General features: G+C 33.8%; 1 long non-coding RNA gene across 2 annotated transcripts in view; it reads right to left on the bottom strand.

Moving 5' to 3' along the window:
* Positions 1-12,865, bottom strand: part of LOC127524827 (uncharacterized) — a 270,726-nt gene extending 257,861 nt beyond the window's left edge. Inside the window, exon 1 of one of the 2 annotated variants that reach the window (XR_007933176.1) lies at positions 1,412-12,865. This is a non-coding gene — a long non-coding RNA (uncharacterized LOC127524827). The remainder of the gene's footprint in view (positions 1-1,411) is intronic. The other variant, XR_007933177.1, reaches the window with a different exon arrangement.
* Between the last annotated feature and the right edge of the window lie 1,634 nt (positions 12,866-14,499).

The raw sequence follows: 14,499 nt of genomic DNA, 5'->3' as shown, positions 1-14,499 counted from the left end.
TTGTACACTCTAAAACATGCTGGGTTAAAAACAACCCAAGTTGGGTTGAAAATGGACTAAACCCAGTGATTGGGTTAAATGTTTGATCAACCTGCTGGGTAGTTTTATTTAACTCAACTATTGTTTAAAAATGACTATATGTCTGGCTTAAAATGAACCCAAAGTATGTTGGAAATTAACATTTATTAATATGTTTAATAAATGAACATTTATTAATAAGGTGAATTCAGGGTGATTGTTACACTTTTTGGCATTGAGATGATTTAGAAAAAGTGTCCCAATCAACCTGAATTCGCCCTAAGTTTCATGAATAATAATTAAACAATAAACATTTATTAAATTGCTTATTAATAAATGTTCACGTTTTGATTATTATTGTTGCCTCTAGTAATTATGTGTCTGATTTTTAATTTCCAACCTATTTTGGGTTCATTTTAAGTCAGACATATAGTCATTTTTAAACAATAGTTGAGTTAAATAAAACTACCCAGCAGGTTGAGCAAACATTTAACCCAACCGCTGGGTCAAAACAACCCAATCGCTGAGTTTAGTCCATTTTTAACCCAACTTGGGTTGTTTTTAACCCAAGTCTCATTTTGTTGTGTGATTCTGTCATTTTTACTATTTTTTTTTTTTTAATGTCTATATATTTTATTTATGTTTATTAGTTATTTTAGTGCATCAAAGTAAACTAAATCAAAATGAGCCACTAGCTGAAATAAAATAAGTTTACGTTTTTTTTTAATATTTCATTTCGGTTAAAGTTTTTATTAAAATGTTAAACGTTTTTGTTTTTAGTTATCTGTAATTAAACAGCGATTGGGTTGTTTCGACCCAGCTGGTTGGGTTAAACGTTTGACCAACAGCAGTTTTATTTAACTCAACTATTGATTAAAAATGACTATATGACGGACTTAAAATGAACCCAAAATATGTTGAAATTAAAAATCAGACACTTAATTACTAGAGGAAACAATAATAATCAAAAGGTGAACATTTATTAATAAGCAATTTAATAAATGTTCATTTCAACATATTTTGGGTTCATTTTAGGTGATCAATACAGTAATTTTTAAACAATAGTTGAGTTAAATAAAACTACCCAGTATGTTGGGTTAAAACAACCTAATCGCTGTGTTTGTCCATTTTCAACCCAACTTGGGTTGTTTTTAACCCAGCATGTTTTAGTGTAGAGCAGCTTATAGCTGAATTAAATTCACTTCATATTTGATGAACTTTACAGTTGAACTGAAAACTGAACAGAATTAAATGTATATAGTATATAAAGCTCTATATAAATAAATGTGACTTGGCTTGAACACAAGCAGTGGAGGTTTATTAGTTTAATTGAGGGAGTAATTACTTAAATCAAACGAGGAAATGGGTAAAACTTGTAATCATGCTTGCTTACCCTCAAGACAAAAACATCCTGTAGGCAGGCCTGCTCGTGCTTCAGCAACTGTGGGCAGATCGATCTGATACTTTGTTTTGTTGAAATTGTTCTTAATATCTCCAGCACCAGGTGCAGAACAGATTTTGCATGGAGAAGGTGAAAGTGCGCAGCTGCAGATCCTAAAGGTCAGATGTGTCTGAAGATTCTGTTAAAGACTAATGACCTTTGGAGGTTGATTTGACATTTACATTTTCTAGCAATTTTAAATGAGAGGAAAATCATACCTTTAATGTTTTATTTTTATTTAAAGCAGCGCATTGGATATATAGTGCCTTATTTAACTAATACGAAGTTGCACTTTTCTATAACAGGTGTATTATCTGAAGTCACCGGACAGTAATTTGCAACACAATGAAACTTGAAATAAAATCAGGAACTAGCTCTATTTTAGAGGTATGGGTGAAACATCTCTCACAGCGGGCAAAATTAGACCTGTACGGGAAAATACTGATAAAAACCCCCTGAAAATACTGTCAGTATCACCAAAAGGTTGTATTTTGTTTTAATATCTTTTGCATAAACATTTTTGCATAGACATGCCACTGAGTATCTAGAGAAGAACGTTTGATCACTAAAGAAACATTTCAATATTTTTGTGTATTTTCAAATTAAATACTTTTTCATTACAAATTATAATATCAGCATAACGATTTGAGTGAAAATTAATGGCATATTGAAGTTAATGAATTTCTGTTTTTGTCGTATGTGGCCCTTAAAAAAAAACTCAGTATCACATTATATTTTGTTTTTTAATCTTTCACATACATATTTTTATGTTTAAATGTCAAAAAAGATATTTAGATCAATAAACAAAACATTTCAATATTTTTAGACTAATGAAATTCATATATATGTAACAAATTATTATTTTTTATCAATTTTTTTTTGTTGGTTTACTTACAACAGTAAGTAAAATTCAAAATAACAGTGAAAAAATATATATAAAAAAAAATAAAAAAAATAGATATAATAAATAAAATATATATACAAATTATAATAAAATAATTAAAACTGATCAGTTACACTAAAGAGTAAATGCCAGATGCGAATTAATATTATTGCATTTTTCAAATTAAGCATAACAATTTGACACACACATATATGTATGTATATATGTGTGTGTGTGTGTGTGTATATATATACACATATACACGCACACATATACATTATATATATATATATAATATATCTCATGAACTGAAACAGAAAGCAGACGGATCATAAGCTCCTGATTTCTGCTCACTCGTGTTTTCCTGACCACACCCTCTGTTGTGAGTCAGCGAAAAAATACAGGAAGTTGTCTCATTACACGTTGTTGCCTACTAACTCTTCCCAGTTTTTCTTTTTCACATGCTACTGTAAATCTTTTTGCCGAAACTTGTTCCTTATGCACATTTTAGCGCCATCATGTAAACATAAGACAAACACAATCCAGTGCCATAACCGTTATCTTATCTAGCGAGAGGCGAGAAGTCAAGGTCAGCCGAAGCCGAGAACGCTGAGAAGACGAGAGGCATAAAAGAGCTTGACAGACGTGTTGGAGCCAGAGCATGTGTGATACAGATATGATGAATATCTGTTTACAGGCCACCGGGAGTCACTTCACAAAGGCTGCGGTGACTCACGGCCGTCCGGATAGCATCCTGCTCGACTGGGGCTGTAAGTCAAGCGTCGGCGCCTACAGCTGTCACACCATCAAATGCCCCGTGTTTAACCACCTTACTGCCTTCAGGGGCAGAAATTAACCAGGGCTGGATGCAGAAATAAAAATGCCACAGATATTTAAAGTATGGGATCAAAAAGTTCTTTTGTTTATTAACATGTGAGATTTAACAGTATAATATTTAATTCTAGGTCCATATACCGTTCAAAACTTTGGGGTTCAATTTTTTTTTTTAAAGAAGTCTCTTCTGCTCACCAAGGCTGCTTTTATTTGATCAAAAATACAGTAAAAATTGTGAAATATTTTTACAATGTAAATAACCCTGTTTTCTATGTGAATATATAGTAAAGTGTAATTTATTCCTGTGATCAAAGCTGAATTGTCAGCATCATTACTCCAGTCTTCAGTGTCACATGATCCTTCAGAAATCATTCTAATATCATGATTTGCTGCTCAAGAAACATTTCTTATACAGCATTTATTTGAAATAGAAATCTTTTGTAACATTATAAACGTCTTTACTGTCACTTTTGATCAATTTAATCCATCCTTGCTGAATAAAAGTATTAATTTCTTAAAGGACTCCAAACATTTGAACAGTAGTTTTGGGTAATATATTTATTTCATACTAAGTATAGTTCAAATATATTAACATATTTACTGACATATCGCTTGAGATATAAAAATTATAATTAAACTTTATTCGGAGTACTACTTGTACACAATGCACATTTCTTAATATTAAGCCTAAAATGTGTTTTAAAGTCTTATATTGATAAGGATTGTATGAACTTTGAATAATATTAGTCCTTAAATGCAAGATATTTAAAGTGTATCTAAAGTATACTTGCAATAGTTCCAAATATACTTAAGTATATACTTCAGCACTTCCGCACAATTAAAGTGCAAAGTTAATTGTTCCAATTTAGCAGACTTTAAGTATACCGGTTTAGTATACCAAAAGTACAATTGGGTCAATGACGTGACGGGTCTTTTTTCCCCCCAAAGGCATTAATAATAATAATAATAATAAAAAAACAAAGATATGACATCCAAAGTATGTAAGGTAGTACAACTAGATCTCTTTTATTGAATCCAAAAGGTTTTAATTATATTTTGCTACATATAAAGGCATTTTAAAGATGTCAAAAGGTCATTCGGTTTAACCGTCCATTTGTGATTAAAATATCTTAAATGTAATAAATGTATATATTTTTTTTATTCTGGCATGATTTTATAACATCATATATCAACATAGTGCAAAATGGTATTAAAATTATGTGTAGAAGTCGTTGCTTTGTTATGAGAAAGAATGTCCGGAAAAATGAATTTCATTGATGTCATTCGGAGTAACCAATATAAAGGGACCATTTTGGATCAATATCATGTGACAGGATGTGACATCATTCAGACGCCTGTGAAGGATCACATGGTCATGAAGCAAAGTAACTAACTCTCTCTTAACTATCTGAAAAATTCATGTTTTCATACGCATGTATATATACTCATACGCATGTCCCGAAACATCAGGTCATTCGGTACAACCGCTATAAAACATGGAAAATGTTGTAATATTTTAAAAACTTGTACTAAATATAAAATGTTTGACTGTCCTTTTGTTAGCTAGCTAGATATCAGCCTGTTAGCATTGATTGAAAATATCGTCATTCGGTAAAACCGAAATTTTGGTTAAACCGAATGACTTTTTTGGTGACAAATCTTGTAAAAAAAAAAAAAAAGACAAAATCAGTGTTAATTGATTATAAAAACCACATAATCTCATTGTTAACACTTAATAAAACTTTTTAATTAATTATATCTAAATTATGTTTTTTTAAACTTTTAAAAACCTTATTCGTCAATGACCCAAATTGCAGGGCATTTTTATTATGTACATAAATATGGAAACATATTAGTAGTATACTTAGCATGAAATAAATGTATTTCAAATACATTTTAGTATATTTATTTTATTTTTCAGCTCATTTGATGAAAAAGAAAACATTTAATGAGCTAAATCTATAGTTTTAGTATTGATTTGTATTCTTTGTCACAGATCTGCTTCATCCTTCTAATGGCAATGTTCCAGTTTACATAAAGGAAAGCCGTTTGAAAGCATTGTCATAATGAAAACGTTAAGTCATGGAGGGGTATTTACACGCTCCCTGCTGGTGCAAAACTCTGTTTGTGTTTCATGCTTGCATGAGGGAGTTTGTTTGCGTTTCTGCTTAATGAAACCGTTTGTACATCGGACTGTACAGTACCTGACTAACTGATATCAGCATTCACACATAAGGTTATAATCACCCCCAATTACCCCTGTGCACTTCTGGGCTTTTATTAGTCGGACTTGTGGTCATTATCATGAGACAGCAGTCTGCCGTTTGTTTATTCTCATGTAGTTATGACACAAACCCAGTGACAGAGAGAGGAGTTTCTTGTCTGGGCCCTGATTGTGCCGCGGGCCAAAGGCTCCTTGGTGTTGCGCAGACGAGGGACACGCCCTGACATGTCGCTTCACCGTAACTCTCCCAGCCCGCCGTTCTTTGTCCAGAGCTGTGTAAACAAAGCCGTGGAATCAGGTGCTGCTTTGCTGAGATTAGACCCAACGCGGATAAAACCTGTCGCCTTTGGCACACTCGTCATATTGAGCATGTTTAACTTTGGCCAAAACATTATCCTGCTGCGTCACACGACAGAACAATCACAAATGGATCTCTTGTGTTTCTCCTAGGCATAAATGGAGAGCTAATTTTGCCCCTTTTGTGAGGAAAAAAGGCCCAGTAATCTCACATGTCTCCTCTACACTGTTGGTTTAAGTAAGTTAAAGGATTAGTTCACTTCAGAATTAAAGTTTCCTGATGATTTACTCACCCCCATATCATTCAAGATGTCTTTCTTTCTTCAGTCGAAAAGAAATGAAGGTTTTTGAGGGAAACATTCCAGGATTTTTCTCCATATAGTGGACTTCACTGGGGTTCAACGGGTTGAAGGTCCAAATGTCAGTTTCAGTGCAGCTTCAAAGAGCTCTACATGATCCCAGACGAGGAATAAGAGTCTCATCTAGAGAAACCATCGGACATTTTCTAAAAAAATAATTAAGTTTATATACTTTTTAACCACTAATGCTCGTCTTGCACTGCTCTGCGTTGCGCCACGCATTACGTAATCATGTTAGAAAGGTCACGCATGACGTAGGAAAAACTCCTTCTCATTTTCTCCTCCAACTTCCTTTTTTTTTTAATAGAAAATGACTGATCGTTTCTCTAGAAAAGACCCTTGGGCTGAATAAATTATCAGGAAATTTTAATTCTGAAGTGAATCTAATCCTTTAAAATAAAATGCTATTAAAACTTAAATCAAGCTGACAACGTACACCAAACAGTTTTAGTTTTAGTCAACGATAGAGAAGATGTCTCAAAATGTGCTCAGATTTGCCAACGCTTTCATCAAAGTCTCAATGAAAAGTCAGAATATCTAAATGTACTCATAACATTTCTCATTAAATTGAAGATGAAAGCTGAAATGATTCACACTCCATTGATATCGAGCACGTTTAAATTTTACCACAACATCACCCTGCTGCGATACAGGACAGAAAAAAAATCACAAACAGGAGCTCTTTAATGTCTCAAGTGTTGAATAAAGACTTTAAATAGGACACTTTTTCCTCTTTTGTCTGTAATCTCACATCTCCTCTAGTTTCAAAAGAGATCTCAATCAAAAAGTCGACGCCAATATGAAGAGACGTTCAAGATGAGTCAAATTTCAGGCCATGTGAAAGCAGTATTACTAATGAGATCTCTAAGTGTTTCTCCAAGGCAAATGGACACTTTTTCTGACATTATCTCAATCAAACGGTCAACACTGAAGAGATAAGTCTCATTTTTAACCCAGAGAATCGCTAACATCTCAATTGTTTCACCTGGATAGCAATGAGATTAAACCAAGAACATCCAGTTCTGCTTCTTTCCCAAGAAAACGTCTTCTGTGTGTTTCCGGAGAGATCTCAATGTCTCCAACTGTGCTCAGATTTGCCAAGACATCAAAGTCTCAATGAAAAATCAGACATTTCTCATGATTAACTTCAGACAAAACATCACCAGCTGGGTCTGACAGGACAGAAACATCACAAATGAGATCTCTTAACGTCTCAAGTGTTTCTCCTAAGCATTAAATAGAAAGTGAAATGACATTTTTTCTGTCTTTTGCCCTTTTTTTCTCATGCAAAAAAAGTCCCATCTCACATGTCTCTTTTGGTTTCAGAAGAGATCTCAATCAAATCAAATTTCAAGGCACATGAAAGCAAAATATCTGTTAATATCTCAAATGATTAAAATGAAAGCAATTGGTTCAGCCTCTCACTGTTTCAGGAGAGATATCTCAAACTGTGCCAAGATTTTAACGCTTCGTTTTTCCTTGGAATTCTCCCAAGACAAAATGATTCACATTTAAACCACATTCTGCACTTAATTTCATAATGATTGACTCGTTTTTATTTTAGGTTAAGTTTCTTCTCCTCATCATGAGTCAGCCGTTTACATACAACAGCGATCACAGCGAGACTTCTTCCAAGCAGGACGTGTTCTTGGATCAACATCTTTTTGTTGGTCCTAGAACAACATTTGTGTCAAACAAAAAGTCTAAACTCTGCTGCTTTCACTATCAAAGAAATCTGATTGGCTGGAAAAAAAAAAAATGCATTTTTATGTTGGTCTAATCAAAAGTCAGTGTTAAACCTGTTTTGTTCAGTTTGTCTACAAGCAAATAATCCTCCTCATAGAAAAAAAATAAAAATAAGAGAAACAATTTCGCTTGACAGCAGTGTTATTATCATTGAGAAGCTGTAGTAGTTGTTAATATTTTGATTAAGTTCAATTGAATATTAGATACAGTTTTAGTAAATATGTTGTATGTTTTTGTCACTTTAGTAGTATATATGTCTATATCGTTTTTAATGTTTATTTCAGTTTTAGTTTATTTCAGTACATCAAGTTAAACTAAACTAAAATAAAAAAGTTCCCTTTGCAACTAGCTGAAAAAAAAAACATGTACATTACAGAAGATATGATGCATATTTTTCTACTTTTAGAAATTCTACTTATAGCTAATTTAGCTTTTGTTTATGGTGAAATTAAGTTGTAAAAAGGAATATATATATATATATATATAAAACGGAACGGGTTTTTCTGAAAATGTACATTTATTAACTTTGGAATTTAATTTGTGTCAACTCCGTCAGACGCATAAAAGCATATTTTATTATTTTAATTTGATCCATCCAATAACAGTGTAAAGTCTTCAATTATGTAATAATGGTGTTCAGTAAAGGAGCTAAGTGAAAAAAAAAATCTCTAATTTTTTCCTTGGGTTAGGGTTATTATGAACAATCCAGTTTCTAAATTCACATACAACACATACTGACGGTGTTGATAAATACTGACGGAATCCTGACGGAGTTGACAAGTACTGACGGTGTTGACAAAGGTCCAGCTGGGGCCAAAAATACAGTATATGTAAATAGAATCATGAAACAACATTAGAAGAATTCCCCATATGCAAAAAACATATTAAATCACATTATATAGACTGACGGAGTTTACAAATACTGACGGAGTTGACACATACTGACGGAGTTGACAAATACTGACGGAGTTGACACATACTGACGGTGTTGACAAATACTGACGGTGTTGACACATACTGACGGAGCTGAAACATACTGACGGAGTTTACAAATACTGACGGAGTTGAAACATACTGACGGAGTTGAAACATACTGACGGAGTTTACAAATACTGACGGAGTTGAAACATACTGACGGAGCTGACACATACCGACTGTGTTGACAAATACTGACTGTGTTGACAAATACTGACGGTGTTGACAAATACTGATGGAGTTGACACATACTGACGGAGTTTACAAATACTGACGGAGTTGAAACATACTGACGGAGTTGAAACATACTGACGGAGCTGACACATACTGACAGAGTTTACAAATACTGACGGAGTTGAAACATACTGACGGAGTTGAAACATACTGACGGAGCTGACACATACTGACGGAGCTGACACATACTTACAGAGTTTACAAATACTGACGGAGTTGACACATACTGACGGAGTTGAAACATACTGACGGAGCTGACACATACTGACGGAGTTGAAACATACTGACGGAGCTGACACATACTGATGGAGTTGACAAATACTGACGGTGTTGACAAATACTGACGGAGTTGAAACATACTGACGGAGCTGACACATACTGACGGAGTTTACAAATACTGACGGAGTTGAAACTTACTGACGGAGTTGAAACATACTGACGGAGCTGACACATACTGACGGAGTTTACAAATACTGACGGAGTTGAAACATACTGACGGAGCTGACACATACTGACGGAGTTGACATACTGATGGAGTTGACAAATACTGACAGTGTTGACAAATACTGACGGAGTTGAAACATACTGACGGAGTTTACAAATACTGACGGAGTTGACACATTCTGACGGAGTTGACACATACTGAGTCAGGCGACATATGTGCTGACGTGACGCATATAGAATACTTGTAATATGAGGTTCAAGTATTGTGTTCCTAAAAACTGAACATGTTGGTCAAATAACGTGGGTTCCAAAAAGCAAACAAGATCAACTATATATTCTAAAACTCTAATCTGTGTCGGTCACGCCGAGGAGCGACTGTCGTCCGGCGGACTGGCGTCAGACGTGGGCCGCAGCACTTGAGGTCAGCGCACACTGTTTATGCTGCCTTCAGGTCCTCCTGGGAAGTTCCTACTTAAGAGCTCAGAAGACGTAATTATGATGTGATGCGTGCAAAGTGATTTTGTTTGAAAAAATATGGAGTTGCGTATTTGGACAAAGCATGTTAGTCCCAGTTCAACAAAATGTGATTCATGCTGTATTTTATGTGTTTTTATCATTCTTCTGCAACTACAAAGAATGATGGAAAATGTTTACAAAATTGATTTACATTAAATCAACATTGACTGTTATAATTTACACTATGATCAATAGAGCACAACAGTGACCACTTCCAATAGTATTTTTCTCAATCATTGATTTATCAAAAAATTCACGTTTTAAACCATGAATCAAAACAACCAGCTCAAAAATGAATCATAAACATGCCTTGCAGCCAAAAATATATGAAAATCTGGAAAAAAAAGTCTTAAGGTACAAGATGGTGTGCTTTCAATGATCTATAATATAAAACTTTTGACTTGTAGTCATACATTACATCTTATAATAGATTTATTTTTGTTATATATCATTTCTATTAAAGTATTAGTTCAGTTCAGAATGAAAATTTCCTGACAATTTACTCTCCTCCATGTCATCCAAGATGTTTATGTCTTTCTTTCTTCAGTCGACAAGAAATCAAGGTTTTGAAGGTCCAAATGTCAGTTTCAGTGCAGCTTCAAAGAGCTCTACATGATCCCAGACGAGGAATAAGGGTCTTATCTAGAGAAACCATCGGCCATTTTCTAAAAAAAAAAAAAAGAAAAAGAAAAAATGCACTAGCAAAGGTCCAGCTGGGGCCAAATATACAGTATATGTAAACAGAATCATGAAACAACATTAGAAGAATTCCCCATATGCAAAAAACATATTATATACACTTCATGAGAGCACTTGTCAACCATCAGACATAAAACCTGACGGAGTTGACGTCTGACGGAGTTGACAAAACTGAATATTTTCCCACCTTAACCACGTGTTGTACAGTGGAGCAATTCTGTTTTCTGTCTCAGTTGTATCTGCCTTAATAAACATATCAAAAATGGCAAGATTTATCCCACAACTATTTACAGAAACTATTACACCGGGATGACGGAGTTGACATGTTAAAGCTGTGACCGCAGAGACTTCAACATTGTTTGTATACAGTATAAAAAAATATAAAACTTCCAGGACTATGTGTCCTACTGTGAGATCCACAATGAGCAGGAAATAGTAAGTGCTCCTCAGAGTTAAAGATGACCACAACATTGCCTGATTTATTCAGAATTATAAAAAATCCTGACGGAGTTGATGCAAAGTGAAGACACAACTTTGATAGGCATTTTTTATGGAAAATATATTTCAAGACTTACTTTTTGTATTGTTTCATATATTACAAATCTCTGTCTTTCAATTTACATAAATATTTTTGAATTTGTTGCAATTTTACATTGTGACCTCATGCTGAGGACAGGCTAAATTACAAGTATTTTCCAAGTATAGAGCATGTATTTAAATAATACTAACAAAATTGTTTAAAAATAAAAGCAATGAATGTCCTGATTATCCAGATTTCGTTTAGATGTAACTTTTTAAGTAGTTTTATTTTGATTAATTTATTTATTTTTAACATAAAAAGGGCTTTTGTGTGTAGGACATGTTTTGTCCCTTATCTCAAGAATCAGTGACATATATATATATATATATATTGGCTTGTGAATATAGAAAATATATTGGTTAAGCTGGTCTTTATAATAAATTATTATTCTTCATGGATCGCCATCTCGATTCTGTTTCTTCATTTTAAACTTGATTTCACTGTCTAATCATTGTTAGTGCTCATATCTGATTGCACTAGATGACATTTTGCTGTACTTTTGTTGTGCCTCGTCATCCTTCCACAGCCTCAGAGATTGTGTTGAGATGCAAAGGCCTGTAGGAGGAAGCCCGTGTTGCAGGTGAACGGTTGGGTCGTGACGATAGGGAGACATGCGATGCAGGCAGTCGAGTAAGGGAAGGGTTCCTGATGCTGGTTTGGAAAAATAGTGCGTGATGTTCAGTTTCTGTTTTGTTCCAGACTGGTTGCAATGAGTCTAAAGGTGCAGCCTCCGTCCATTGTTTTCCTAAGAACCGACGGGTCGTGAACAGCAATCTCAGATTTGCACCAGACTGGAACAGCTGCACTGTCACTTCAACTGTATCAGTACAGTATCACTGGATCAGTGATCGTAACATCCAGTGCAATTTTTATGTTACCAGTTCCCGAAGCTGTGACGTTGGTGTTGAGAGCAACAAGCTTTACCCGTATTTACTTGTTGGGGATTTTTAAAAATAAAAATCAAGTCTTTCTTGTGAATTACATAAAAACAGACTGTGTATTTGTTTTTGCCTTTTTTTTATTTTGCCTGTGCCTTTATGTGATTAAATGGCCATGTCAGGGTATTTGTTTTTCAAAATCATGACATTGTTGGTGTCATGCTCTACCCATATTTATAAAAAAATATAAATATATAATATCTTTAACCCCTAAACTGTGTCTATTAGGGGACAAGTCTCAAATGCCTAATGTTTCAAAGCAGGTATTTTCTGTTATTATGGTATGTATTACAACAGCAAGTAGGATTATTTTGAGACACTGGAAGACAGTGAAAGCCCCAGAATTGAAAGAGTGGGTCAGCGCAGTGGTGGAAATTGCATTTTATGAATCTATGCTTAATCGAGTAAATGGTGTTAGAGGGAAGAGTTCTGGACACATGTTACAGAAAGGTCTCACAATGAATAGGCAGCCATTTTGTGTTTTGTCTTGTACTGTGTTTTATTTCATGGTCAAAATGTGCCTGTAGAAATCTGTAACCCTGTATATATATATAAAAACAAACAAATATATACATACATATACATATACAGTACAGGTCAAAAGTTTTTATACGGTAAGATTTTATGTTTTTTGTTAAAAGAAGTCTCGTCTGCTCACCAAGGCTTCATTTATTTGATCCAAAATACAGCAAAAACAGTAATATTGTGAAATATTATTACAATTTAAAATAACTGTTTTCTATTTGAACATATTTTAAAATGTAATTTATTCCTGTGATCAAAGCTCATCATTACTCCAGTCTTCAGTGTCACATGATCCTTCAGAAATCATTCTAATATGATGATTTGCTGCTCAAGAAACATTTATGATTATTATCAATGTTGAAAACAGTTTTTTTCAGGATTATTTGATAAATAGAAAGAACAGCATTTATCTGAAATATAAAGCTTTTGCAACATTATAAATGTCTATACTGTCATTCTTGATCAGTTTAATGTATCCTTGCTGATTAAAAGTATTAATTTCTTTCCAAAAAAAAAAAATTAATAAATATTACTGACCCCAAACTTTTAAACGGTAGTGTATAATGTTACAAAAGCTTTCTATTTTAGATAAATGCTGTTCTTTTGAACTCAAATAATCCTGAAAAAAAAAATTGTACACAACTGTTTTCAACACTGATAATAATAATAAATGTTTCTTGAGCAGCAAATCATCATATTAAAATGATTTCTGAAGGATCATGTGACACTGAAGACTGGAGTAATGATAAATTACATTTTAATGTAAATTCAAAGTTCTTTTAAATTGTAATAATATTTCACAATATTACTGTTTTTGCTGTATTTTGACAGTTTTTGCTGTATTTTGGATCAAATAAATGAAGTCTTGGTGAGCAGAAGAGACTTTTTTTAAAAAACATCTAATCCAGAAAACATCTGACCGGTACTGTATATACACATACACACACATATATATTGTTATATTGTTACGTAAAATAAGCTGTCATTATAAGACAGTTTTTAGGCTTTTAGCTTCAGGTTTTTAATTTTTAGAAGAATGTGACCACATTACCATGTTACCGGAATCAACATAATATTTATATAAACAGTTAAAATTACAGCGTTACAAGTTCATACAGCTTTTTTAATCCTTCACACTATATTCAAGTGTTGCATTATATTTATGCATTGCTTTCTCAGCACAACATAGTTTACGATTGCACTATTTTTTTAAAAGGAGAAGCGAAATGTCAAAGTGTTGAAACATGGCGGCTCCTGTGAAATCAACCTGCTAACAGATTATGATGACTCACGCTACAGGACGCTCGGACAGCGCCTGCCGGCATTTTACTGGTTTTACTTTACTACTGGCCCTAACATAATGTAGTCTACATGTTCACATGCACTGACCTTCTGTAGTAATGAATTCCTCAAACTAGTGGTTGATCTTAACGTTGTTCAAGTCAAGATTAAAGACAGATTGTCACTGCATCTTATTTTTAAACAGTATATATATATTGTTTTTTTTTTTTTTAGAACTAATTAGTGTGACGTAAGTGTCCTAATACTTTTTGGGGTCACTGTATAGGCCTTTATTTCATGATAAACAATGTTTCAAAAAACAATGTTTATTTATAACAGGCAGTATTATGTGCAGAAAAAAAGGGAAAGATTTGAGTTCAATGTGAGTGAAGGCAGGTCAGTAAAGGGACACGGTTCTCTCTCTATCAGTAAGGGAGACGTACGGAATATTCCGTAGAGATCTGACGGGAGAAGCTTCCTCTCTTAGCGAGAGTTTCACCTGAGC

Source organism: Ctenopharyngodon idella, chromosome 13, assembly GCF_019924925.1.
Source record: "Ctenopharyngodon idella isolate HZGC_01 chromosome 13, HZGC01, whole genome shotgun sequence".
Classification (NCBI taxonomy): domain Eukaryota; kingdom Metazoa; phylum Chordata; class Actinopteri; order Cypriniformes; family Xenocyprididae; genus Ctenopharyngodon; species Ctenopharyngodon idella.
The sequence above is the reverse complement of the archived record's forward strand: the minus strand, read 5'-3'. Positions and strand labels throughout refer to the sequence as shown.